Source organism: Ambystoma mexicanum, chromosome 5p (genome assembly GCF_040938575.1).
Source record: "Ambystoma mexicanum isolate Mex_15411 chromosome 5p, UKY_AmexF1_1, whole genome shotgun sequence".
Taxonomy (NCBI): Eukaryota; Metazoa; Chordata; class Amphibia; order Caudata; family Ambystomatidae; genus Ambystoma; species Ambystoma mexicanum.
In genome coordinates, this window is record NC_090930.1 from 536,977,735 (window position 1) to 537,004,016 (window position 26,282).

The following is a 26,282-nucleotide window of genomic DNA, read 5'->3' on the forward strand; positions in this document are numbered from 1 at the left end:
GGCCTGCCCATCTCCCTTCCTATAGCCAGTCTAAGATTTGAACTAGGGCTTTCTTCATTAAAAATGCACGTTTAGTGGCAGTTCACTTCAATGTACAGATGGATTATACTTCCACAAGCGAACTCCCTTTTATGAAAATATTGCATCCAACTTGGGACTGAATCCTCTGAGACTAATAAAAAAATTAAAATTGATGCTAACTAAAATTCGCTCAGACTGTGAAAGTGATGTTGGGGAGCTTATCTCCAATTCACTTTGCACAAAGAGATTGATGAAAAGAACGACTGGATATGCACCATTGATATGATGCGTTCCTTACTCCTACTTCCGCCCAATAGACAAATAAATGGCAACCGTTTCAAGATATCTCATACGCTTCCCCAATTCTAGGTTGAGGCAGGAATTTCTAAGAATATGCCTCAATCTTGTGCCTAACGGGGAAGTACTAATGTCTTGTGACAAGGGTAACTGGTTGCAATTGGTGCAAACAAAATATAGTCCAGTCCCTCAAGCATATTCTGTTGAACTGCAGTAGTACCTTGGAGGTGAGGTGACATGTGTTCAATGCAGTAGAGAGAGCAGATACAATTCGCTACGAGATATTTTGGAAAATATTGATTGTGGGAGAAGATTTTGCTCTAACAATCCAAGTGATTCGAATGCTCCAGGCATTAGGTCTTATGGCTAAATTCTGATCAGAAACAGGCAGGTCCCTAGGCAATCATATGAGTGATCTGTGCTTAAGGGGAGATTTGTGATGTAGTCTCATTGCAATGCCTTGCAACTGTATTCATTAACAAATGATGGATTGCGGGGAGGGGATTTGTTTGTTGTATATTATTCTTTTTCTTTTTTTCTCTTCTATCCTTTACCTTTCCTCTCTCCTATCATTTTTATGAAATTGAATATATACTGCTTTTATGTTGTACATCGGTTTCTTTTATATGTTGTTATATTGTGAAAAGCGATGACTTGGCTAAAATACAAATAATAAAAAAATCATTTTTTTCCTTTTGTCCAAGTGTACGTAGGTGGTGTTTTATCATTACATTTAGTATTTAAACAAACTAAATCATGACCCTTGAACAGCTCATTCCAATCAGATGCAGCAATGGATGTTAGATGCTTATTTCCCTTGCCACTGTGGTTCTCAATTTCATCCACAGGAGATTGCATAGTTGTTGACAATTTACAAGCATTTAGGTCCCCTGCAATAATAATTTTACTATTAGGACAAAAGTCATTCCATTTCGGAAGAATTGTATCTATGTTACAGATAATCCCAGCTGACTCTGCTCTACCAGGAGGATTATAGATGTTAATAATCAAGATCTTTGTTGTTCGTTCATGAAGAAAAAAATAATTAAGGAAAATCTTATTACTGAAGTAAAAGGAAAAGAATGTTCATAGTCTCGAGTGACTCATGGACTCATGAAGAATTCTTTCCCAATGACTCAGTATGGGACTGAAAAACTAGTGGACCTACTAAGAAAGCGGGTGAGAGAGGTAAAGGGGAGGAACAGGAACCTGGAATGGGAGGTCAGGTCTTCAGCCGAAGGGTATGTGAAGAATCCTATGGATCCCTTACTGAATCCCTGCCTAAAGTCTCCTCCCAGGTGGCCAGGGAAAGGCAGACGCTTCCTGATCCTGACCTTGGGGGTGGTGTACTGTGGGAGGATCACCTGGGAGGAGACAGGCCCCAGGGTGGTGACGAGATCCCATGGGATGAGACACAGTATTTGTCCTCTGAAAGAAAGTGCCTTTCTAGGTTGGAAAAAAATGTGAAGGCATATTGCTATTACAGTGTCTCTAATTCAGATGTTCGATCTGTAACCCGAGGTACAATCTCTGTCACATCTGAGCAACCCTTGTTAATTAAAATATATTTTATGCATAAATACCCTCCTTTCCCCCTAAGATACAACATCAAAGGATCTAGAGAAAATGCATTAAATCAGATGTCTTCTTCTGTAATAACGAATTCTAACAGTCCATATTTTGATGAGCTTAAGGGAAATATCTAACTAGTGAAGAAGAGAACAAGTATTGCCTAACCAAGAGTCTCCCCATATTAATACTGAAACCTGCCTTTCTCAGAATTAAAAAGTCATCTAACTCTACTGTGAATTTAATAACTGTTGATTGGCCTAGGATACAAGTGTACAAGTGTTTCCTGAAGCTGAGAGAGTGCCACCAAGCGTTCTGGCTAATTAAGTGGGCCGATAATGGGAAGAAAGGTGCAGATAAAAGTTAGGAAAGCGGAACCGGCTGCCTGTAAATACTATTTTTTAAGTGGACACAACCTGTAGTGCCAGAGACTGCAGGAGACAAAGAGATGTGAGTCTCAAAGGCACACCCAGGTTGTTATTGTGGCAGACAGACAGGAGTGGCAAAGAGGCTGCCCCTTTTTGGACATAGTTGTCTCGAGGAAGAGTGCCTTGCCTACTTGAAGTTGTAGAAGTACCTTAAAGTGTTTCTTGTCAAAGCCTGTCTGGTACACCAAAGTACTGAAGCTGCGGTAGTATTCCAAAGAACTGAAGCTGGGGTGGGATATCTGGTTGTCAGTGGATGCAATATTGTAGTGGTCCTAACCAGTAGGAGTACTGTGAGACAAAGGTGACTGTTCTGATGGTAAATGAAGTAGAAGTGAAGTTGTTAAAGTTGAAGTAGCAACACTAAGACGTCATCCTGACAAATATACCATTGTGAAGCCTAAAACTATAAACAAGAGCTTATTGACTGTTAACTGAGTACTGTGTATCACTAGTAGTTGTGGATACTGCATTTCTTTGAGCTGTGGCAATTCTGCTTAAGGAGGTGACAAAGCATTGTGGACAGGATTAACATTGGTGGTATTTGGAGAAAGTTGAAAGTGGATATTTCATCCAGAAAAAGAGTCTTCCTATCATTGGAACTTTGGTTAACAAACGTTTACATTGCCTTTCAAATATCAAGAACTGTGTTGAAATATCTCTTTCTTTGGTTGAACATCAAAAGACCAGACCTTGAATCCTGGGGAAGGTAGAGCACCGAGAACATTATAAGGTTATTCAGAGACTGTGAATGTTGTTCATACAATGTTGTATTGCTTTATGCTTTCTCTGTGTTGATTAGTTGGAGGGCCATTTATTCTTGATTAGAGTGGTGACCCTAAGCTCTTGTTAGGCAGGGAAATCCTCTGCAGAGTAGGAACAGTGGGGTATTTTTGCATATATTTACCATAAGCATTAAATGGCATATGTTGAAAAATCCTCAAACAGCTGTACGCCTCACACTTCTGACCCCTCGCAGCATCATCTGCTCTTGTATTCAATGCATGCTTGACATTTTCCCATCAGTGCAATCTCAACTTCTCTGTATCTGCATGGATGGATATAATGCTCCACAAGGTCCTGGAACAGACCACCCAAAACCCCTTTTAACATTTCTCCAGACACAATTGTCCACAGAGATGCGCTATCTTCTTTCATGGGTATGATCTTCCTGTATTTGGTAAAGTCATCCAACAGACCTTTTTTCCCCCATTGACAGCTGAGATCTCAAATAAGTGCCGAGCACTGCCTTCAGCTTGAAGGCGAGCGTCCCCAGATAGCACGATCCTCCCCACAATGAGAGACAATAATGGACTCTCCCAAGATGGGAATAAGGCTAAGACAAAGTGCGGGTGAGCTTAATGGGAGTTTATATAAGTCAACATAGGGCATGCATAAGACTCTGCAAACTCCGAGAGTGCTCTGTCTGACAATAGCAAAGACAGGCGTATATATTTACAAAATACGTCATAAGAACCTACACACTATAGGGGGCACATGTTCGTGGGGATTGGGTGGCGACGACTAACTATAGGTGCAGCTATGATGTGGTGCGCCGTGGTTGGTGGACGTCACTGGTTGCCAACGTGGGCCGGGCAGGTCAGCTGGGCTCATCCGGGCGGTGCTGTTGTGCCAGGAGTGGCCAGTGTCATTGATGAACGTCTTCCTTGGCTTTCTGCCCTAAGGCCACGCACACCGCATTCATTCAATACCGCAATATTATCTTCCCCGGTAAATCCTCCAATAGGTTATTCTACAGGTTAATGCAACACAGGAGGAATGCACCTAGAGTGGGACCCTTCGGTAATACATCAATACATGGTTACCATCATCCTGTTGGCCAAGTATCATAGGTCACGAGGTTGGGTCTCAGGGCAAGGGGTGAGCTGTCCAAGTTTTTGTGTCTCGTTAGAAGTCATTATGAATGGGTTCCTCCAGTGTTGCTATAATATTGGGTGTCCTAATTTTACAGGGGCCATTAACCTGGGGTGAGCTCGTGGGTCGTGGAGCCTAAGAAAGGGCACCTTTTGGCCTGCGTTTATGGCCGGGGTTTGCTGCTGGGTTGTAAATAATTCAGGTGGCTAGTTGCGGCCATGGGAGCTGCGGGGGAACGTGAATGCTTGAAGCGGCTCCAGCCGATTTGGGGGAGGCGAGGCAGAGCAGCACAGGCCTCTGCTTCCCGTCTGGCAGGCTTCAATGGGGAGGGGGGGGAATGGCCTTGGATATGCCCACAATGGTATTTTCCTCGTGTGTTGCAGATTATATAAAAAGGCATAAACATTCACATAATGTACAATACTCATTGAGTCTTTTTAAAGCCTACATTTCTACATTGTTAGTGCCGTTACATGGCCCTTTCAAATGCGTTACCTATACCCATTTTGCAATTGATAACTATATGTTAAGTATTTAACAACCACGACATTTTGTTACACTCTATGCATGCACGATAAGCGAGGTAGTATTAAGGTTGGTGGAGCACGCAGGAACAACTGGCCAATGAGACTGATGGCAGTGGCACATGGTGAGCTTGGACATTCAAATACATTCTATGCGTTTTCTTACACAATTTTCATGAACTCCCAATGCGGTTGCACTTGTCTTCATTTGCACTCTAGCAGCATTAGTTCAGTTATGGCATAGGGCCTTGAAATACATTCTTCTCGGAGAAACATATAACGTAAAACCCCGGGACACTTTTACCATTTGCGCATAGCTACGGGGATGTGGGTATTTCAACCAGAATGCCACATGAACACACACATTCTGCCATCTTCATGGAGGTTACATGTTTTATCAAAAGGTCATGGAGAGAAGAGTTTCATCACAGGCAGTTTGCTCATCAGTATTTGGGGGCTCTACATTTGTCGGGGGACCATTTTACAGTTCTTTTCCACCACGGCACTGCTGGCCGGGTTATACTGAGGACAGTGATACACTGCAGAAGGTGAATGTTACAGTGTTTGCTTCTAGCACTAGCTCATGTCCGTCTGTTTGTGGGAAAGGGCTCTCAGCGGATCTGCCAGGGAGCTGCAGCCGCAGGGACAAGTGAGGACTCTCCAAGGGTGGGGGCCACGCTGCGGCGCACAGGGAATCATTTCATTCTGGTTTCACAAAATGGTTTCCAGGGCCTAGCTTAATACAGCACGTTTGGTCAATGTTTCAGCCAGTGGTCCACCCGCCACCTGGGCCCTGGTGGCAGGGGGGACCCCCGACGAGCCATGGACTTCACAAGGGGGGGCTCCAGGGGAGGGGGGTCTCTTGGACCTATCTTCCCATACATTTCCCCCCTTCGTTACTTAAGTAACGAATACTGTAACTGCCTCAACCTCTGGCGTTCCTCTTCTTCAGCTACTGCCTCATCCCATGCAGGGGTGCCTTTTATGGGCATCCATGCCCTACATCCCCCTTGCAGGCTTTCTCCCCTCCTAGCATACTCGTCTGGTGTGCAGGTCATATATATATACAACCTCCGTCCCCTTCCAAATCCACCCACACCTCCTCATACCACTCAAGTTCATGGGGCTCTTTAATTGTAGTGTGCCATAGCCTGTCTACTACATCCCCGCTGTGGTATATGGCCACCATCTGGAATCTTGGTGTGTTTTCTGTTCCTGTTTGTACCTCTACCTCCTGCATATTTTGTATTGTACCGCGAGCGTTGCCCATTGTCACCATCATCATTGCACCATTTGGTACTGCGTTTGCACAACATCGAAGACCCACCTGGCATATGCAAAAAATTAAAAGGAGGAACACCACTGCCGGCATCAGTAATTTAACAGTCATTCCCAGCCATGACGGGACCCAGGAGAAGATGTTGTCGAACCAAGTGCTTGCTTCTGCTCCACCTTCCATTTTCATTCTTTCTCCTACGTTATGTACGGCTTCGATCATGTGGGATAAGCAACCATTATCTGCATCTTCGGAAGGTACGAAAGTGCAGCAGGCACTTCCAATTTTACGGCAAACATCTCCGTCCATCGCTGTTAACAGGTCTAAGACATACCTATTTTGCATGTTCATTAGCCGCAGTGCTCGCAGTTACACTTTTATTACGTTAAATCCTTCTTCAGTGTCATTTGCCAGCTGGATCAGCTCCCAGCGTGTGATTTGGAGCCATTTTACATTTGCCCATGCCTGGATGCTGGGGATGAGTGAGGCGAAGAAAGTCTCTGCAGAGGTGAATAATCGATATCTGTCTGGGATCTGTGCCAGTAGTTCTGAGGATCCTTTTGATATGTAGTTCGACGATCGTCTGCTCCAAGACTGCATCTCCCCCTATTGCCGGATGACAGGACATATAATTGTGATTCTGTGGTTGGCTGGGCCTCATTATTCTGAGGAACCTCTCGCGTTTTCTTGTTCCCATCAATGTGGCTCTCCGGTATCACCATAAGTGCAGAATGTAGGGTGGCCAATGAGCAGCTGCCGCTCCAGGATTGTGGGAGGTGCAGGTATGCCTGGTTGCCACATACCCAATAAGTGTCCATGAGGGCCGCTGTCCCTTTTCTCATATCCGGGATGGTGAGGGTCTTGTTGCAGTTTTTGTTTCCCCCCATGATAGTTTTCCCGTCTCCCTTGAAACACAGTTCATAGTTTATTTCTTTCTGTAGCCTGAAGGGCTTTTCAATGGCAGTCACCCAGGTCAATTTTGAGATGCGATCTTTCCATACTGGTGTGCATGTCTTCTCTATCCACTGCAGTTTCTCTGGTGCCACACCTCGCAGCGCTTCAGCTTTGCACATTACCTCTTCATCTTTCAACTTATTTTCTAAAAATAATGTCCCTTGTATTATAAAAAATGGTTCTTCCAAACATATCACTCCTTCCGCTTTCGGGTAGCAGGTCTCCTCATTCTGCAGCATTTAAAAGTTACCTCGTGTGCCTGGAAGGTGTTCTTAATTCTGCACAATGTGAGATGAAGGAGGCATTGGGCATCCACAATAGGCAACTCTTTTGGTAGCAATACTTTGGGTGTACCTGAAGCATGGGGAATAAGGGAGCAGACATGGCAACTCTCATTTGTTGTTTGTTTTGCAGTTGCACTCATGTCTGCATACCATTTATTTGTCTGGTGGGGGTGTCGTGGGTCTTCCATCTTGTCCAGCCCCAAAACGTAATACTCGTCATATTTTCTCCTCCCCACCTCCCTTTTCCTCCTATTATTTCTAAGATATCTCCCAGCTTCATGGGCGAGGAACAGTCTAGACCCCCCTTTCTTCCCTTCGCCCCCCTTTTCCGATTCATCATATAATGCTGTGTATCTCAATGCCATCTCTTCATTCTCTTTCTTTATTCTATCGGGTAGTGTGTTCTCTATTATGGGGGTGGTTACATGTGTGGGCACGCTGGTGGGGGTGTTGTACAGCCATGATATAACAGAGGGGTTGCGATCATTTAAACTGTGGGCATTGTAATCGGAGACATTTGGCAGGGAAGTTGTGCTATTTTGCATTTTATCCTGTATTCTCTCATTTGGCGGGGTAACAACATTAGGCGGTTTTGTGTAATAACGCCAAACAAGTTTAGATCCGTCCCACCTCAAAAAATCACCTTCTTTAGTATCCGCAGCTGTAGTTTGATTTGTTACATTAATCCCGTTATTCCCTCCCCCTCGTTCATCTCGATAGAGATGAACGCTTTGACCCAATAAGTAACCAAGCCAAACAGTATTGTAAAAAGTAATGTAATGCAAACAGACAATCCACATTCATACGAATATCTACACCTTTCAGCTAAAGCATCTCTACATCTAATCAATCTATTAATTGCAGGCTGCCCGCTTGTTGGCATGGTAGTTCCTGTTTGAGATATAAAAGTGCATTAAGTACGTGCATGTAAACATTTTTGTTGGCACTGTATGTACCAGGAAGTCATAAAAAGGGAGATGTTGGGGGGGGGTGGAAGGGGTGCACATAGAAGGGAGCAGAAAATGCATATATTTTACACCGTTATTTACAATTAAACACATTTCCCTTTTTTTTTTTTTTGGCAGTTATCTCGATCAATAACCTGTAATAGAATTGTTTCGTTAACACCTTTATTTATCAGTTACACTCCTCCATTCATCTGTTCATGTTCACTCATCATTTCCATTATTTTGGTTTGCTGTTGTCTGTACTTCCCCATTCACTTCTTCCTGCACACTAGTATATGCCTTCCGCACATCTGTCAAATGTATCCAATACCTGAGTCCTTTCACCTTTACAGCTGTGGGTGTGCAAAACACTACTTCGTACGGCCCATGGAACCTTGGGGCATTCCACCGGCGCACAAAGCTCCGGACATAAATGAACTCTCCTGGCATTAGTTGTCCTTGTATATCCGGTTCCACAAAGGACACCGTTGTGTTCCCTTCTTCCCTTGTGAATGGTGGTGAGAGCTGCCTTGAAATTGCACGCGCTGCACTAGTTAGCTTCTTCAGGTAATCTGTGAATTCATCTCCTAATATGGTGGCGCTTCTGTGTGCATCTGAGTGTTGGCGCAGTGGGGAATGTGCTGTGTGCATCCGTCTCCCTGTCACGATTTCGTGCGGGGACAAATGATGATCCTTGCTCGGCTGATTCCTCAGCTCAAACAGTGCAAGGGGTAAGCAGTAGATCCAGTTTTTCTTTAATGAAAAACACAACTTAGATAATCTTCCTGTTAACAGGCCGTTCATCTTCTCGACAACGACGTTACTTTGAGGATGATAAATTGAGCAGAGTTTATGCCTTATTCCCAATAACGCAGTGACTTCCTTGAAGAGCTCGTTCACAAAATGAGTGCCGTTGTCTGAGCGAATTATGTCACAAATTCCCCAGCGCAGGAATACTTCCCTCACTAGGAACTTTGCAGTGCACTTAGCATCAGGTCGCGCACATGGACCCGCTTCCACCCACCTGGAAAATGGACATACAACCACTATCATGTAGCGTGCCCCATTACACCTCTCCCCCATGTCTGCATAATCTGAAGGGCCCTGTTGGTTTTGGAATTGTCCCCCTGAGTGTCCGTAGGGTCATCCCGGAGTTATATATTTGGCAAGTTGTGCACTCCATTGTCAATCTAGATATGTGTTTCTGGAGACATGGCACAAACCAATCTTCCTGTATCTCTGCCGCAATGTGTTGTTTAGTATTGTGCGCTGGAAAGTGTAATTGCTGGAATGCTATCTCTAACAGTTTGATAGGCATTACTACTTTTCCTGAGTTATTTTGGCGCCACAATAAGTCTGTTGCCGATTGGCTGCACCCCCTTTTTTCCCACAACACTTTTTCTTCACTACTTGCACCTTCCTGCAGCTCTAGTATTTGTGATATGGACATGGTATTGTATCCTTCTGGAAGCTCTCCGTTCGTCTGGTGCTGCAATAGGTACTCACCTGTTCCATGTCTTTCCAAATACGAAGCCTCCTTGGCAGCAGCGTCTGCTGCTGCGTTTCCTAAAGACACAACGTCGGTGTTGGACGTATGTGCCTGGCATTTCACTATTGCTATCATTGTTGGGCCTTTCAGGGCCTCAATCAATTCCTTCAACAGTTTGTCATGTTGCACTGGGGTCCCATCCGCCCTTCGAAACCCTCTCCGCCACCACCGGGCTAGACCTCCGTGTACGGTGGTCGTCATGTAGGCTGAATCTGTGTATATCGTCACTGCACATCCTTTAGCTGCATGCAATGCTTCTATTAGGGCGATAAGTTCTGCTGCTTGGGATGAGAAATGGGATGGAAGGCGGTATTGTACTAACACTTCATACTCACCTTCTTCTAGCCTCACTACTGCTAGTCCCACATGTTTCTCTCCTGTGTCCATATCAATAGATGCTGACCCATCTACAAAATACACCTCTCCCTCGCTCAGGGCATTTTCACACACCACCGTGCCCTCCCCTGTTTCTCCTGTGTATGTTGCACAATTGTTTTCTTGCATGTCCTCTAGTGTGCATGGTTCTGTAATGAATTTTGCTGGGTTTACTGTCCTGCACCTCACTACGTGAATATTGGCGCTGGACAATATTATCTCATAGGCAGTTGCTCGCTGTATAGTCAGTGTACTTTTTGACCTTTGCAGTATTGCGAACAATGAGTGTTCCACAAATAACGTGACAGGGCACCCTATTACTATTGTGGCACTCTTCTCAATGGCGAACGCGGCGGCAGCGAGGGACTGCTCGCACGCGAAGTGACCTTGCATTACTGCATCCATTGTGGCGCTATAGTAGACCAATGGTTTGTGTCCTAGGGAAGTCTTTTGTGTCAGTACAGCCGTCATAAGAGTCCCCTTGCAATGTGAGAACAGGTAAAAATTGCGCTCATAATCAGGATTGGTGAGTACTGGAGCACTCGAAATCAGCTCTTTTAGTGACCCGAATGAGTCACTCATTTCTTTTGACCACTCTATTTTCCTGTTTTCTTGTTTGGCCTCTTTGAGTGCTTGCAGCAAAGGTCTGGTGTATGCTGCATAATCTAGTATCCATGCTCTGCAATAGTTACACATTCCTAGGAACTTTTGCATCTCCTTCACTGTGGTTGGTTCTCTCACTGACCTTATTGCTTCCACTCTGTCAGGTATTATTCTTTTCCCATCCTTTGTTATCAGCTGTCCCAAGTACAGCACTTCTGATTGGCAGTATTGTAGTTTCCCTTTATCCACTTTGTACCCTTTATTGGCCAGCAGTGTCAAGAGGCTAACTGAGTCTCTTCTGCACATCTCTTCACTCTGTGCGCAGACGAGCAAATCGTCTACGTACTGAATGATCGTGCTTTCAACTGATAGATTACCCGGGTCTTCGTGTAGTATGCGGTTGAATATGCTTGGACTTTCACAGTACCCCTGAGGTAGCCTGCAATGCTCGTATCTCTTCCCCCCCTAGTGTGAATGCTGTCAAGTATCTGCTTTCTTCCGCCAAGAGGATGGAGAAGAATGCATTTTTCAAATCAACCACTGTGAAATGTGATGCCATTTTTGGGATACTGCACAGTATGGATGCAGGGTTCGGGACCAAAGGAAATTCTTTTTGTATGACGTCATTTAGGGGATGTAAATCTTGGATCATCCTCCAAGCCCCTCCCTTTGCTTTTTTGATCGGATAGATACAGGTGTTACATGGGGAGTTTGAGGGCACTATTCTCTCCTGTGCTAGCAATGCATTTATTGTCTCTTTTATCCCTTCCTCAGCTTCGCGGGACAATGGATATTGCTTCACTTGGGGCACAATTGCCCCTGGTTTGAGTTTTATTACCACTGGTGCCACTCCATGCAACAAGCCTACATCATGGGGGCCTGTTGTCCACAAATTGTTTGGCACCAGTCGCATGTCATCATCAAAAAATTACGGTGGTGCTCCCACCACTGCCATCAACTGGGCAGGCACTTGTCTTGTTTGAATTAAAATGTCACAGGGTATTGCTATTTCCATTATTATCTCGCCATCACTCTCCGAATCAGAAAAGAGATCCTCATCAGATAAGTCTTGTAGGGCAATATCAGCATTGATGCACAGTACAGTGCGCCATTCACACCCGTCTATGTCCATCCCAATTACTGCAATCCTTTTTCCTGATACCTGCACAGCATGCGGGTCTAAGGATACCACTGAACCTGGTGCTATGTCTGGGCGTACTATTGGGCGGAAGATAAATTCTGCTGGTATCCTCCACTCTAACTTTTTTAGCTCAGGAACTACTTGGGCCAGTGTTTTTAATCCTTCGATAAACATTCTTTCGTCCACTGGCATGCCACATATTTCTGGTGCTGTTGCCCGGGCATGTACCACCAGCATTACGCGTAATGAGCATATTCCTGGGGTTGAGCACACTATCCCTCTTTCTGTAAATGATATTGTCATGTTAAGCTTGCTAAAAAGGTCCCTTCCGAGCAGGTTTATTGGCGATTGTTCATAATACAGTAAGGATGTCTTTACCGTTTTACCCCCCACTGTCACATCCAAATCTTCTGTGTAAGGAACTTCAATTACAGTCCCAGAGAACCCCTGCGTCTCTAACTTCTGGTTAGATAGCGGAAACCGACCTTCACGGATACATGATTTCTCGGCACCCGAATCTACCATAAATATGAACTGCTTGTCTCCTATCTGCGCCCCTACCAATGGTTCCTCCGCTGCATCGTAGGTGGTAGATAGAACAGGACACGCAAGTGTTCTCTGTGGGCTGTCCTATGCTGGTTGTCTCATTGTCCCCCCCAGGCTGAAGACGTTTCCTGAAACTACTGACACACCACTATAGGGGGCCGGGGCTGGTGCTCAATTGGCATTTGTTGCGAAAGGTTTCCCTGGGGTGTAGTGCATATTGTCGTTGTTTTGTGGGTGATTCTGTGTTCTGTAATGGTGCGCTTGCCTTTGCTCTGCGTACCCCTGTTCTTGTTCCCTCTGTTCTCTTCCAATTGGAAGACCGTATGGGCTTCTGGGTGGGGGTTACCATAGTGTTCCATCTCTTGAAATCTGTTGTTCGATCTACTCCTGCACTCTCTGGAAAAGTGCCCCCACCTCCCACAGTTCCAACAGCTTCCCTGCGCACCTCTGGGACCTTGCCATCCATTTCCTCTGTTTCCCCGTACCCTTGTCCACCCCCTCTGCGACCCCTGTACCCACCTCGTCCCCATCGAGGGGCCCAATCTTGCCACTGCGGACCTCCGTTCTGCTCCTGCTCGTACCACTGTAGTTGCCCTGCTCCTGCCCAATTCATTGCCATCCTCCCCTGTATTGCTACCAACCCCTCCTCCTCCTCTTCTCCCTCCCTGCTGTGTGGGAGCGCGGCTACTGCTGCAGCGACCTTCACCAGTTTTGTTTGTACTAACTTTGCCTCGTCTGCCAATCTTTTTTGCGCTATCTCCTTTTCCCTCTCCTTTATTCTTTTACAGTGGTGAACTATTATGCTCTGTATTTCGGGCCACCCTTTCGCTTCAATACCTGCAATTTTGTCAAGTGCCTTTTGTACCTCTTTAGGGAGCCCTCTCTTTATTATAAAGTAAAATAATGAGGTTGACTGATACCAAGGAGTGCCCGTTTCCGCTCTCCACATCTCCTGGACCCGAAAAATGTAATCCATAGCGTCTTCCCCATCATTCATCGTACATTGCATGACTGACTGCAAATCTGGGGTGTCTGGGAATGTCTCTCTTAATGCGTCCCACACGCTTGCACGTACTGTGTTAAAAGAGGCACCATCATGGCGATCGCAGTCTAACGTTACCCCCGGGAAGCCAGCCTTTACCCATACTCTGTCAGCTTGATCCCCAACTGCCGATACTAGCAGACTTTTCACATCACCTATTGCTAGTGGTACCCCGGCTGTGTGCTTCTCAAATGCGTATATCCACTTGCTTGCCCCTCCTGATAGCGGTGGTAATAGCTTTAACAAATTGGCCTTGTCCATCTGAGCCCAGGGTATGTAATTCGGCCTCCCTCCTCCCCTGTGTATTAGTGGGAGTTGTAACTTCCCCTTTGTTGTCTTATCTGTACTCACCTTCATTCCATTCTTTCCTAGTGGCGCCATTTTCCCCAACCTATTCCTTAGTCATCCTGTCCATTCTTCTTCCATTGTTCTTCCCGAACATGCACCATCCAACTCCTCATTTCCTCCTCCTGTCGCTGTGCTTAATCTTTCACTTTCCTCTAAGTCCTCTTCTATATCGCACATTAGTTCCTCTGTACCTCCTGTGGCCATTATCTCATCGTCAATATGCTCCTCCCTTTCCTCTAGCTCAATTATTCGAGTTGGTTCTTCTTGTATTCTGAACAGTATCTCCCCCTTCTTACACCCTTCCTCAATTATTTTATCATGACTCTGTGTTCTTGATGTCAGCTCTGACCGAGCAGCATTAGCCCACTCTGTTCACATATGCTTTTTATCCTCGAGAGCTCATCTTTTGCCACGGAGAGCCTAGACTCTAAGTCTTCTGTTAGTTTCTCTATATTTACTGTGGGTGTACTTACCTGGTTGCTCTGTCTATGGCTCTCATACTGTCGGGGTGCCGTTGGTCCTCGGGTCGTAGTGACTGTCGTTGGGGGCAAATATGTTGGGTCACTGTATCCTTCTGCGGGCACTGGCTTATTTAGTATTGTGTACAATCTAGTTACCTCTACTGGTGGTTCCCCTTCTTGCAACACCTTGTCGTCTTTTGGTATCAGCAATGGATTGTCAGTGGTAGATGGCAAATCAGTACCTAGCTCTCTTTTTTTGGGAGGGGATACTTCTTCAAACAATCTCCATAGATCTAATATTTCTCTCCTATTATGTAACTGCTTCCCCTTGTATTTTAAACAAATACATGTAGCTACCATATCTAGGACACTCTTGTCAAACGGTCCTCCTTCTGGCCATATTTGGGGTAACCCTTCCCCCTTTAGTTCTGTAATCCACTGATCGTGATATTTCTTAATACGTTCAGCATACCCAGGTAGATTTTTACAAATATGGGCCAGGGGTGTTTCTGCCCCCATGGTTTGTGGTTGCTCTATATACATATATATATATATATATACATATATATATATATATATATATATATATATATATATATATATATATATATATATATATACATATATATCACTAGATATATCTATATATGTGTGTATTTCGGCTTGTAGGGACCTGTGTGTGTTTCCGCCACCTGGGCAATATGAGAATATAATTTAGGGGGCACATACAAAAGCAAACCACCTTTTGTTCACTACGAAGATCTTCAGCACATTTATTCAAAGAATAGTCATTTTACTGCATCGGGCCCTTCCCCGTAAAATCTCTTCTGGTCACACTTACCATGACCACACCATAATTATGCACTTTTTACCACTTTTACACATTCACCTTGACAAATATGTTCTGACACATGTGATGCGTACACACCAATAGGCAACACTCTATTCACAGCTCAATTTGTAATCCCTTTCCTCCCTTGCTAGTTGTCCCTTCCTTTCTTAATCTGATATGAATTTGTCTTTGTAGTTTGATATAAACTCGCCTTTTTACTTAGGTTATCTTCTTTTTTTTTTTTTGTTTTTTTTGGTACTAACCCTGTTTTTTCCCCTTATACCCAGAGAGAAGAATAGAATGAATAGCAGTTACTAATGTATTCACCGTGTCTCCCTTTTACCAGACACCTTTATCTCATTTTCCACTTCTTCATATATTCCCAGTACTAGTCAAGATAGCACTATGCGGCGCCGCCTTCTACCCCCTTGCAGAGCTAGGTTCCCGTCTCTTTATCTCTTTTCACCTCTTGATCCTAATGGCCATATGCAAAGATAAAGTAAAGAAAGCCTAGAGTGGTTCTTAGTATTCCCAAAGTGTCCCTCTTCAAACAACCTCGTTCCCTGTCCTGTTTTCCTCCCCTGCTCCCTTTATGGTCGCTCGCACTTAATACTCACGTGCCCGTCTTGAACCGAGAGTCTCCGAACTGGGTCCGTCCAGGCAGTATTGCCGTACGCTCAACAGTCAGCCCCGGCTCCGGCGAGTGATACTCAAAGGGGATTTTTCAACCGGGATCCCGTACCCTCTCTCTGTTGAGTGCGCACTTCTGAGCGTACTGGTCGCCGTTGGCGGGCAGCCTACTGGAGCCAGCGCACCATGCGTATCCCTTTTCGACCGGAGATTTTCGTGCCAAAGGGGACGGTAGGGATATATTTAGGGAAAAATAATCACGCTGTCGGGGTCACCACTGAAGGCGAGCGTCCCCAGATAGCACGATCCTCCCCACAATGAGAGACAATAATGGACTCTCCCAAGATGGGAATAAGGCTAAGACAAAGTGCGGGTGAGCTTAATGGGAGTTTATATAAGTCAAAATAGGGCATGCAAAGGACTCTGCAAACTCCGAGAGCGCTCTGTCTGACAATAGCAAAGACAGGCGTATATATTTACAAAATACGTCATAAGAACCTACACACTATAGGGGGCACATGTTCATGGGGATTGGGTGGCGACGACTAACTATAGGTGCAGCTGTGATGTGGTGCGCCGTGGTTGGTGGACGTCACTGGTTGCCAACGTGGGCCGGGCAGGTCAGCTGGGCTCATCCGGGCGGTGCTGTTGTGCCAGGCGTGGCCAGTGTCATTGATGAACATCTTCCTTGGCTTTCTGCCCTAAGGCCACTCACACCGCATTCATTCAATACCGCAATATTATCTTCCCCGGTAAATCCTCCAATAGGTTATTCTACAGGTTAATGCAACACAGGAGGAATGCACCTAGAGTGGGACCCTTCGGTAATACATCAATACATGGTTACCATCATCCTGTTGGCCAAGTATCATAGGTCACGAGGTTGGGTCTCAGGGCAAGGGGTGAGCTGTCCAAGTTTTTGTGTCTCGTTAGAAGTCATTATGAATGGGTTCCTCCAGTGTTGCTATAATATTGGGTGTCCTAATTTTACAGGGGCCATTAACCTGGGGTGAGCTGGTGGGTCGTGGAGCCTAAGAAAGGGCACCTTTTGGCCTGCGTTTATGGCCGGGGTTTGCTGCTGGGTTGTAAATAATTCAGGTGGCTAGTTGCAGCCATGGGAGCTGCGGGGGAACGTGAATGCTTGAAGCGGCTCCAGCCGATTTGGGGGAGGCGAGGCAGAGCAGCACAGGCCTCTGCTTCCCGTCTGGCAGGCTTCAATGAGGAGGGAGGGGGAATGGCCTTGGATATGCCCACAATGGTATTTTCCTCGTGTGTTGCAGATTATATAAAAAGGCATAAACATTCACATATTGTACAATACTCATTGAGTCTTTTTAAAGCCTACATTTCTACATTGTTAGTGCCTTTACATGGCCCTTTCAAATGCGTTACCTATACCCATTTTGCAATTGATAACTATATGTTAAGTATTTAACAACCACAACATTTTGTTACACTCTATGCATGCACGATAAGCGAGGTAGTATTAAGGTTGGTGGAGCATGCAGGAACAACTGGCCAATGAGACTGATGGCAGTGACACATGGTGAGCTTGGACATTCGAATACATTCTATGCGTTTTCTTACACATTTTACATGAACTCCCAATGCGGTTGCACTTGTCTTCCTTTGCACTCTAGCAGCATTAGTTCAGTTATGGCATAGGGCCTTGGAGTACATTCTTCTCGGAGAAACATATAACATAAAACCCCGGGACACTTTTACCATTTTTGCATAGCTACAGGGATGTGGGTATTTCAACCAGAATGCCACATGAACACACACATTCTGCCATCTTCATGGAGGTTACATGTTTTATCAAAAGGTCATGGAGAGAAGAGTTTCATCACAGGCAGTTTGCTCATCAGTATTTGGGGGCTCTACTTTTGTCGGGGACCATTTTACAGTTCTTTTCCACCCCGGCCCTGCTGGCCGGGTCATACTGAGGACAGTGATACACTGCGGAAGGTGAATGTTACAGTGTTTGCTTCTAGCACTAGCTCATGTCCGTCTGTTTGTGGGAAAGGGCTCTCAGCGGATCTGCCAGGGAGCTGCGGCCGTAGGGACAAGTGAGGTCTCTGTAAGGGTGGGGGCCGCGCTGCGGCGCACAGGGGCTCATGTCATTCTGTTTTCACAAAATGGTTTCCAAGGCCTAGCTTAATACAGCACGTTTGGTCAATGTTTCAGACAGTGGTCCACCCGCCATCTGGGCTCTGGTGGCAGGGGGGACCCCGACGAGCCATGGACTTCACAAGGGGGGGCTGCAGGGGAGGGGGCCTTTTGGACCTATCCTCCCATACAAGCTGTGGGTGACTGTGAACCTGGAGTGCCATCACCTGTGCCACCACATTGATTGCCCCCTCCTTGCAAACAAGGGCAAAATGGCCTCTGCGTTTACACCTAATGCAGTTGTCATTCTTAGCCAGGCAAAATAAGCTGGATGATAAATGCATGGTTGTACCACACTTGAAACATTTGACTTCCGTGTTACCTTAATTACCCTTCTTGTACTTGATGGCAACCAACTCATGGCCCTGCTTCTCGGCCCTCATATTTTTCTTGCAATGGGCCGTTTGTTCCATGCTCCTCATTAGCTCAACAGTCTGTTCTAAGGTGAGATCTTTGGCCAGGAGTTTCTCTTGCACTTTCACATTGTTGGTGCATCTCACAGGTTGGCCCTGAACATTGAGTTTATTAGAGGCCCAAACTCTCACGTGTTACTCAGTGTCCATAACGCTGCCACATAGTTTTCCACAGGGTCCAGCGGTTCTTGGCTCCTTTGAAAAAGCATATGCCGCTCAAATGTCACATTCAACTTTGGCTTAAAGTGGTCCTGAAGCTTCCAAAGAGCCACAGCAAAGTCACCCAAATCTCCTGAGCATTGCAACAACTCTGGCAGTCCATCAAAGACATGGAGCCCTTCCACTCCAGGTTGTGAGGCAAAACTGTCTGCTTACTGGCTAGGGAAAACCGGTCCCATCCCATTACGATGAGATATGTGTCAAACATCCTCCACCTTTCCCACCTGATAGGACAGGTGCCAGGTTCTGCCAGAAAGGGGGTTGATATCCCAGCTACCACCATGACAATGGATTTGAATACACACAATGTCAATCCACCAAACGAAAACTCCTCAAACCTCCTTCAGAAGCTGGATGTAACAGTGTCACAACCCAAGAACACTTGAACTCACAGCTAGTAAGGAATCACCCAGTGCAGAGATCCCAAATGCCTCGAAGTGTACAGAGCCAGATGCCTCAGACCATCAGCGCCTTCTTGGCTTGGCCAAAACCTGTGATGAAGAGCAACACAGCTCCAAATGGCTGACACACATCCTGTTTCCATGGGAACCACCCAGGAAACAACGGGCATATGCCCGCAGCACACAGTCCTTTCCTCAAGGCCATCGTGGGATGGACAGCAACACTCGAGCCCACACAGTGTGGCGCTATCTTGGGCTGTACCACGCTGCCCCTCTGAGGATCTTCCGACACAAGGGAGGTCAACCCCTCAAAACCATGGGGTAGGCAGACGAGCACCCAGGCACGCCGCCACAAGAGCTGACCGCTGCCTCTCTCTGAGCTTCTCCACTACCAGCACAGGGGGCCCCCCGCAGGCCTCGTCCACCCCCCTATGTGGGCCAACTCATCACCAGTGAAAAAGACTGAAGACACTAGTGCATATAAAGAATGTATTTATTCAAACCTACAGAGGGCAGCAGAGAGCTGTCAGTGCACAGCCAACAACTGGCCCTCACAGAACGTTGGGTCTGAACATCAACAAACTCAGAACCAGGAACACAACAGTTATCTAAGATCTGCTAGGCCCAGGAAACTACAAGGAGAACAGGTCGGACAGACGGCATAAGCCCCAAGAACATAAACTACATGGCATGTTACCATATCCAGGCTCTCATCATAAATCATTTGCTGCTCTGCATCAACAGTAGGGACACCAGATCCCAAGTAGAAAAAAAAACAAAGAAGCTAGGTAATCTTTTGTGTATAAAACATATGCTGCATTAGAATCGTATTTCTGGTTATATCTCCCAGACGGAATGTTGCAACGAGATCATTTCTGTTTCAAAATGTTCAACCTGAAATGTTCGATATGTTGGTACAAAAACTATTTTTCTAATGTGATTTTTTATTATTAAAATTAAGCACATTTGCATTTTGTCACACAGAAATGGCAAACACCAGTGTATCATATGTCCTAGTGTCTGTGATAATGAGCCCATTACTTTTAGAAGGGAAAATAATTTGTATATAAATGTAGGACTGAGTTAAATGGAAAAATCTCAAACTCGGTAATCATTTATGATATCATGATGAAAACTGTGTGGTTTGATTTGTGTCACTGAAAGAAATCTGGTGATATTATTAGTAAACTGGTCATAGGTTTGGAATTTACTATTTAGAATGTTACAAAGTTTAATGTAAGACATCTGTGAGATGACATCACATTAAATGGGAGGGAAACTGCCCCTTCATTAATATGCCAAATGACTGCAGAGGGGTATGTCTATTGTGATGTCACTTGTGGAACACTGTCCAATCATATACATTGACCAATTAGATTGGGAAAAGTATACACAACTCTAAAAGGTAGGGTTACTGTTCTATAAAATTTCAACACACACTCACTAGGGGGTCAATGACTGATGGAGAGGAAAAAGAAGAATTGATAGAGACAGGAAGAGAAGGAATATATTGTTCTCCTTTTGGACCCATTGCTTGGTTATAAGCAGAGAGTGTAATTGAAGCCTACTAGGAGTTAAAGCGCCAGACCTTCCTCAGTGGAAGAAATAGCAGACAGGCTGTGGAGGAGAGCTCATCCCATCTTGCTGACTGTTGCACACCTGTTCCTAGAGAGGGAGAATTGCACCAGTCCTTAAGAGAGTGCCACCTGCCTGGGGTAGTGCCAAAAGTAATTCATATGTGCATATGATCTAGAGGGGAAATAATCCTGAGGGGAGTAATACTATAAAGGGAATTAGAGTTAATCCTCAGTACTGAGGGAGACATTGATTATGCATCCCGATAAATTAGGGAGCATTTCACAAGTGTATGTGCTTCCTGAAAACAAATATTTCATATATTAAGTCCAAAGGTGTGTCTAAAGTGAGATCCCCTCACTCTCTCTGTGCAAAGACGTCTAGCACGAATAGTTATCTGGGAGTTAAATGAACATCTCACTGTGTGCATACTGAGAAAGATAATATTATTGAAGTCATTCCTGGTTTACCATCAAGCAGAATATTTTTTTTAATTCTAAGTTGTTGCAGGTAAAAGGGAAAGGGTTATTTCTTGCTACCCAATTTCACGATTTTAAGTTGCCCATTGAAAGTGAGAAAGGTACACTTTTGCACAGTAATTGAATAGAAACATCACTGAAGGGAATCTAGCCCACATAAATGTTGAACCTACATTTTCCTTTCTACACGCCATTTACATAACTAAAGGTCTAGTAGTTTGCTGCAATGGAGTTTTATAAAATGCTGCTGACATTCTGACATGTTTTCAAAAAGGAAGCAGGTGTCCCTCTCCAGAATGAACATGGCATGATAACCTGTTCTGTGATTTTTTTCCCATTTTGAGAGTTTGCAGCCATCGTTTTTTGCTCACTGTACCGTTCACAAATAGGATTTGCACATCAGTCTTTGTCCCACCCACATGGGCAGTCCAGCACTGAAATGCTATGGCAATTCCCTTCTGAACAAGAGTACCAACAGCAACCCCATACCTGTGTTTCAGCCTTGTTAGGCCTCATCAGTGAGGTGGAGCTGTGCCTCTCTGAGCACAGTGAGCAGGGAGTCCACGTCTGGTTTCCCCCAGGTAACTCAGGGTGACTACCCAACCCTCTTTTCTAATGTTTAACTCATTTTTAACTCATTTAAACAATGCTGCAACTTTGTGTTTAAATGGTTGCATTTACTTACAAAATATGCCATAATCAGTGCTTCTGGAATCATTCATACAATTGGAGAGCTAATTCCACAATATTTTTGGACTCTCCCTCTAGCTACGTAGCCAATGGAAGTCACTCCAATGGTTTCTTCACTATCTACTGTTAAAATAGACCCAAATATATATCTGTATAAAAACTAAATTATCGGATTAACTTCGAGTGCACGAGAAAATCCAGCGTTATTCATTTACAAACGGCCGCTGGGAGAGCATACAAGGGACAATCTCAAAATGGTGTTAGAAACAACAAGATTTTAAACAAGGAAATCGTCACATCATAAAAAAACCTCTGCTCTCTCACTTGATTTGTTGGTAGAGTGTAGAACATGTAGCTATCTATGTGTCAAAATATTTACTATTGGTTCTTAAACAACTAATTACTCCTACTAGTTACACCCTTCTACAAATTATACATTTCGTCTGACATGCCATTGGTTGGCCCTCTACTACATTAGTCGATAAGAACACAGGCTTTAATTGGTCGGCTGTTTGCTCATCTGGCCTCAAACACCTTTATGTGATGCCAAGGTACATGGTGGGGAAGGAGAGAATGGCGAACAGCTATGATCCAGTTTAAAGAAGTTGCAACCTTCTCATTGACAGGCCTGAGGCCTTATCTGCCAGTCTGGTTGTGGTCTTGGCATGTGGTCTCTGTGTCTGGATGTACTAAGACAATAGCAGGGGTACTATCTTGGGTTGAGACCAAGCCTAATTTGCATATGGTCTTTCCCTTTCCGTAATTGCTTGGCAGGCTGAAGAGGAATAGTCTAGAGGGTTGGCCAGAGTAAGCTAGAGGTTAGGATTCACTCCAAACCTTCTAGCCATCACCTCTTTTATTTTGCATAAGTCACCCTGAGTGGGACGGGTATTCCCAGGCGTGGTTACTGAGTCTACTGTGCCTAGAGACCTAAGCTACTCCTCACTGATAATGCCTGATGAGGCCAAAACATGTCTGAAGATGCTTGTGGTCTCCTGCAGAAGGGATGTGACCTAGCAGTTCAGGCAGGACTGCCCCTTTTGGGGTGGGTCCAAGCCTGATTTGCATATGGTCTTTCCTCTTCTGTAATGGCTTGAGAGGCTGAAGAACGATAGTCTGGAGGGTTCCCCAGAGCAATGCCAGAGGTTAGGATTCACTCCAAACCTTCCAGCCATCACCTCTTTTGTTTTGCATAAGTCACCCCGAGTGGGATGAGTATGCCCAGTATTGGGTCCCAAGCCCGCTGGGCCGAGAGACCCAAGTTACTCTTCAGTGATGATGCCCAATGAAGCAGAAACATGTCTGGGGATGCTTGTGGTCCAGTGCAGAAGGGATGTAATTGTAATTGGTTATTTATAATGTGGTTAATACCCAGAGGTTTCTAAGCGCGGACACGAGGATAGAACCTATGTTGCTCAGCATCATCTTGCTTCCAAGGGGAGCACGTTGCCCCTGAGCTATCCTCCCGAGCATCAGACCTAGCAGTTCAGGCATGACTACCCCTATCGGGGTGGAAGCAGGGCTGATTTACATATGGTCTTTCCCCTTCTGTAATGGCTTGTCAGGCTGAAGAACAATGGTGTGGAGGGTTGTCCAAAACAAGTCAGAAGTTAGAATTCACTCCAAACCTTCCAGCCATCACCTCTTTTGTTTTACATAAGCCACCCGAGTGGGGCCAGTATGCCCAGACGTGGGTACCAAGTCTTCTGGGCATAGAGACCCAAGCTACTCCTAACGGATGATGCACAATGAGGCCAAAACATGTCTGGGGATGCTTGTGGTCTCGTGCATAAGGGATGTGACCTAGCAGTTCGTGCTGGATTGCCCCTTTTGGGGTGGGACAAAGCCTGATTTGCATTGGTATTTCCCCTTCTTAGTGGGTTGGCAGGCTGAAGAACAATGGTCTGGAGGGATGCCCAGAGCAATGCCAGGGGTTAGGATTCACTCCAAACCTTCCAGCCATAACCTCTTTTGTTTTGTACTGTCTAGTTGGCACTGTGTATTCATTTGTTATGGGATCAATTAGCATGGTAGCTACTTGCACCTGGACTTCAAGGATATGTGTATTTCTCACTGCTACTAATCAAAACTAATTAACTTAACTGCAATCAGTGTGCCCTGGGAAACGTTATCAGGTGCAGTTTCAGCTTCTAAGCAGAACTCCTCTCGGTGCACTGACCTTGGTGCATTGGGATGCTGTCTGGGCACCGTGAGGCCTAGAATCTTGTGTTGAACAGTGTTATGTCAAGATGCACTATTTCCAAGATGAGGCCTTGCTGGATTTGGTCTGAACTATGGCATTACATCTGCTCTTTAGTTCTTTCTCTGCCATGTCAGTGTTCTTCGTGTCTTGCATGCTGCCATTCATTATTCCCTGCTCGGTTACGTTGCAAGCGCTCCCTACCTCCTTGTTTATCGATGTAATATTTGTGTAACCCTATCTGGGTATTCCTCAACCTCCTACTTATGTAAATTCAAACTACCTCTCACCCTGCTTGTGTCACACAACCTACCCTACTCTTAATGGCAGATACATGACAGCTTGCCAGACCCACGACAGGGGGGGCGTGACCAATACTGATGCAACTTTCATCCCCATTATTACACAACTTGCCCAATGCTCAGTAATTCACCGGCAAGTAGCTGAAATAATTCTGGACCATGTGACTTTCCACTGCAATGGGGTAAATCACCAATATGCATGGGCAGGCTAAGAGGGCTTCGTGTGCTACTGTGTCCATATATTTGCTGATGTGGCCTGAAGACACTCCCACATTGCCATCCCCACCACTGGAGCTTGATCTGGAAAAGAATCCACTGGAAGTTGAAATGCATGCTCTTGGACTAGTCAGACCATGCCTCTAACTCATTTGATTTTTCTCTGCTCTTGATCCCATGGAGAAACCATTTCATTATTATTATTATTATTATTATTATTATTATTATTATTATTATTATTATTATTATTATTATTATTATTATTATTATTATTGTATTTATTGAGTGCAGACCTAGCTTTGAGAAGCAACAGAGCGTTTTACAGAGGCATACAACAATACAGATATACAACAGAGCACTTTACAGAGGTATACAATAGTACAGATGCATAACGAGGCACTTTTCAGAGATAACAACAGAACAGATATACAGCTGTGGTAGGATATGGAGGGGCACAGAGGCAGGGTACAGCTGTACAGGGCGGCGGGGGGAGAGGGGCACAGAGTGTCTAACAAATCAGGTAGTGTGAGGGTGACGTGATGGCCTAGGTGTTGAGGAGAAAAGACTCCTTGAAGAGATGGGTCTTCAGTTATTTTCTAAATTGTAGGAGTATGGGGCAAATCTGATTCTGACAGGGAGGAGGGTCCATAGTCTTGGGGCATAGGCAGAGAGGCTTGTTTTCTGATCCTTTCCTATTTGCAGCAGCGGTTTTCAAGTCTGCACGTGTCCTGGTGGTGCGCTGTCTGCCGAGATGCTGAGTTTCTCTGCAAGGTAGCTGGGTGACTTGAGGGCGACTGCCTTATAGATGATGCAGCAAGACTTGAAGGTGATTTATTTGTGCAGTGGGAGCCAGTGAAGGCTGATGAGGGCTGGGGTAATGTGGCTGTATCTGCGTAGACCGTTGATGAGGCATGCTGCCACCTGTAGGGCACTTCTCAGATACACAAGGGACGACGACAGAGGGCCTTCAAGAAGGGATTTGCCCCAATCCAGGTCGGATAGGACCAGTGCTTGAACGGTGGATCTAAAGCAGTCCTGAGTGAAGAAGGAGAAAAAGTACTGGGTTGGCCCCAAAATTGTTTGTTTTAGGGGGATAAAGCATTATACAAACCACTTATGTGGAGTTTAGAAAGGAGAGCAAAACTGCTTGATTACCCCTCTCTTAGTCTACCTTTAGGAGTGGTCAGAAGAGAAAAACAAATGGATGGATTATCTAATTCATCTATCCAGGTAGTTGTGCCAAACAAGTAATCATTTAAAAACACATTTTAATCGACATTAAATTCAATACAAAGTCGTGTAGTGTATGCTTTCCACAAGGCATCACAAAACATTCAGAAATATTTTAAAAAAGATTTGAATAAAAAAACAATCCAGAATTATTGCATTCTTGTGCCAGTGATGGCTTTTATTAGTAGGTGACATTCATGATTTAACACAGTGACAAAAAGTTGTTAACACATTCTATTATGGCAGGGGAAATACTATCAATGTACAGAATAAGCTGAAAGTTCATTTGAAGGAAGACAACATTATTTAGATGTCTGTGGGATGTCTACATATGTTTCGGCTGAAGAAATGTCGTCAACACCTTGCCTGGTGTTCCGCTGTTTGCATTATAGCCCTCTTCAGGACGATACGTTGCTTTGGTAAGTTGACAATAAGTTCAATACAAATCCTCGGTGTGTCAGAGTATAGTTGAAAACTTTTTAATCTTATTGCGGTTAGAGTAGAGCGTTGTGGTTTTAACCAGGAGGTTACTTCCTTTTTGGTGATTGCATTTTGCAATATGTTTTTACTCTGTTTTCCTTTTCATTCAAATTAATAGATAATCAGAGCTTCTTCAATTGAGTGCGCGGGACCTGCATAGGTCTTGGCAGCTTTTCAAATGTTGCAGCGCCGTTATTAGAATGAGGGTG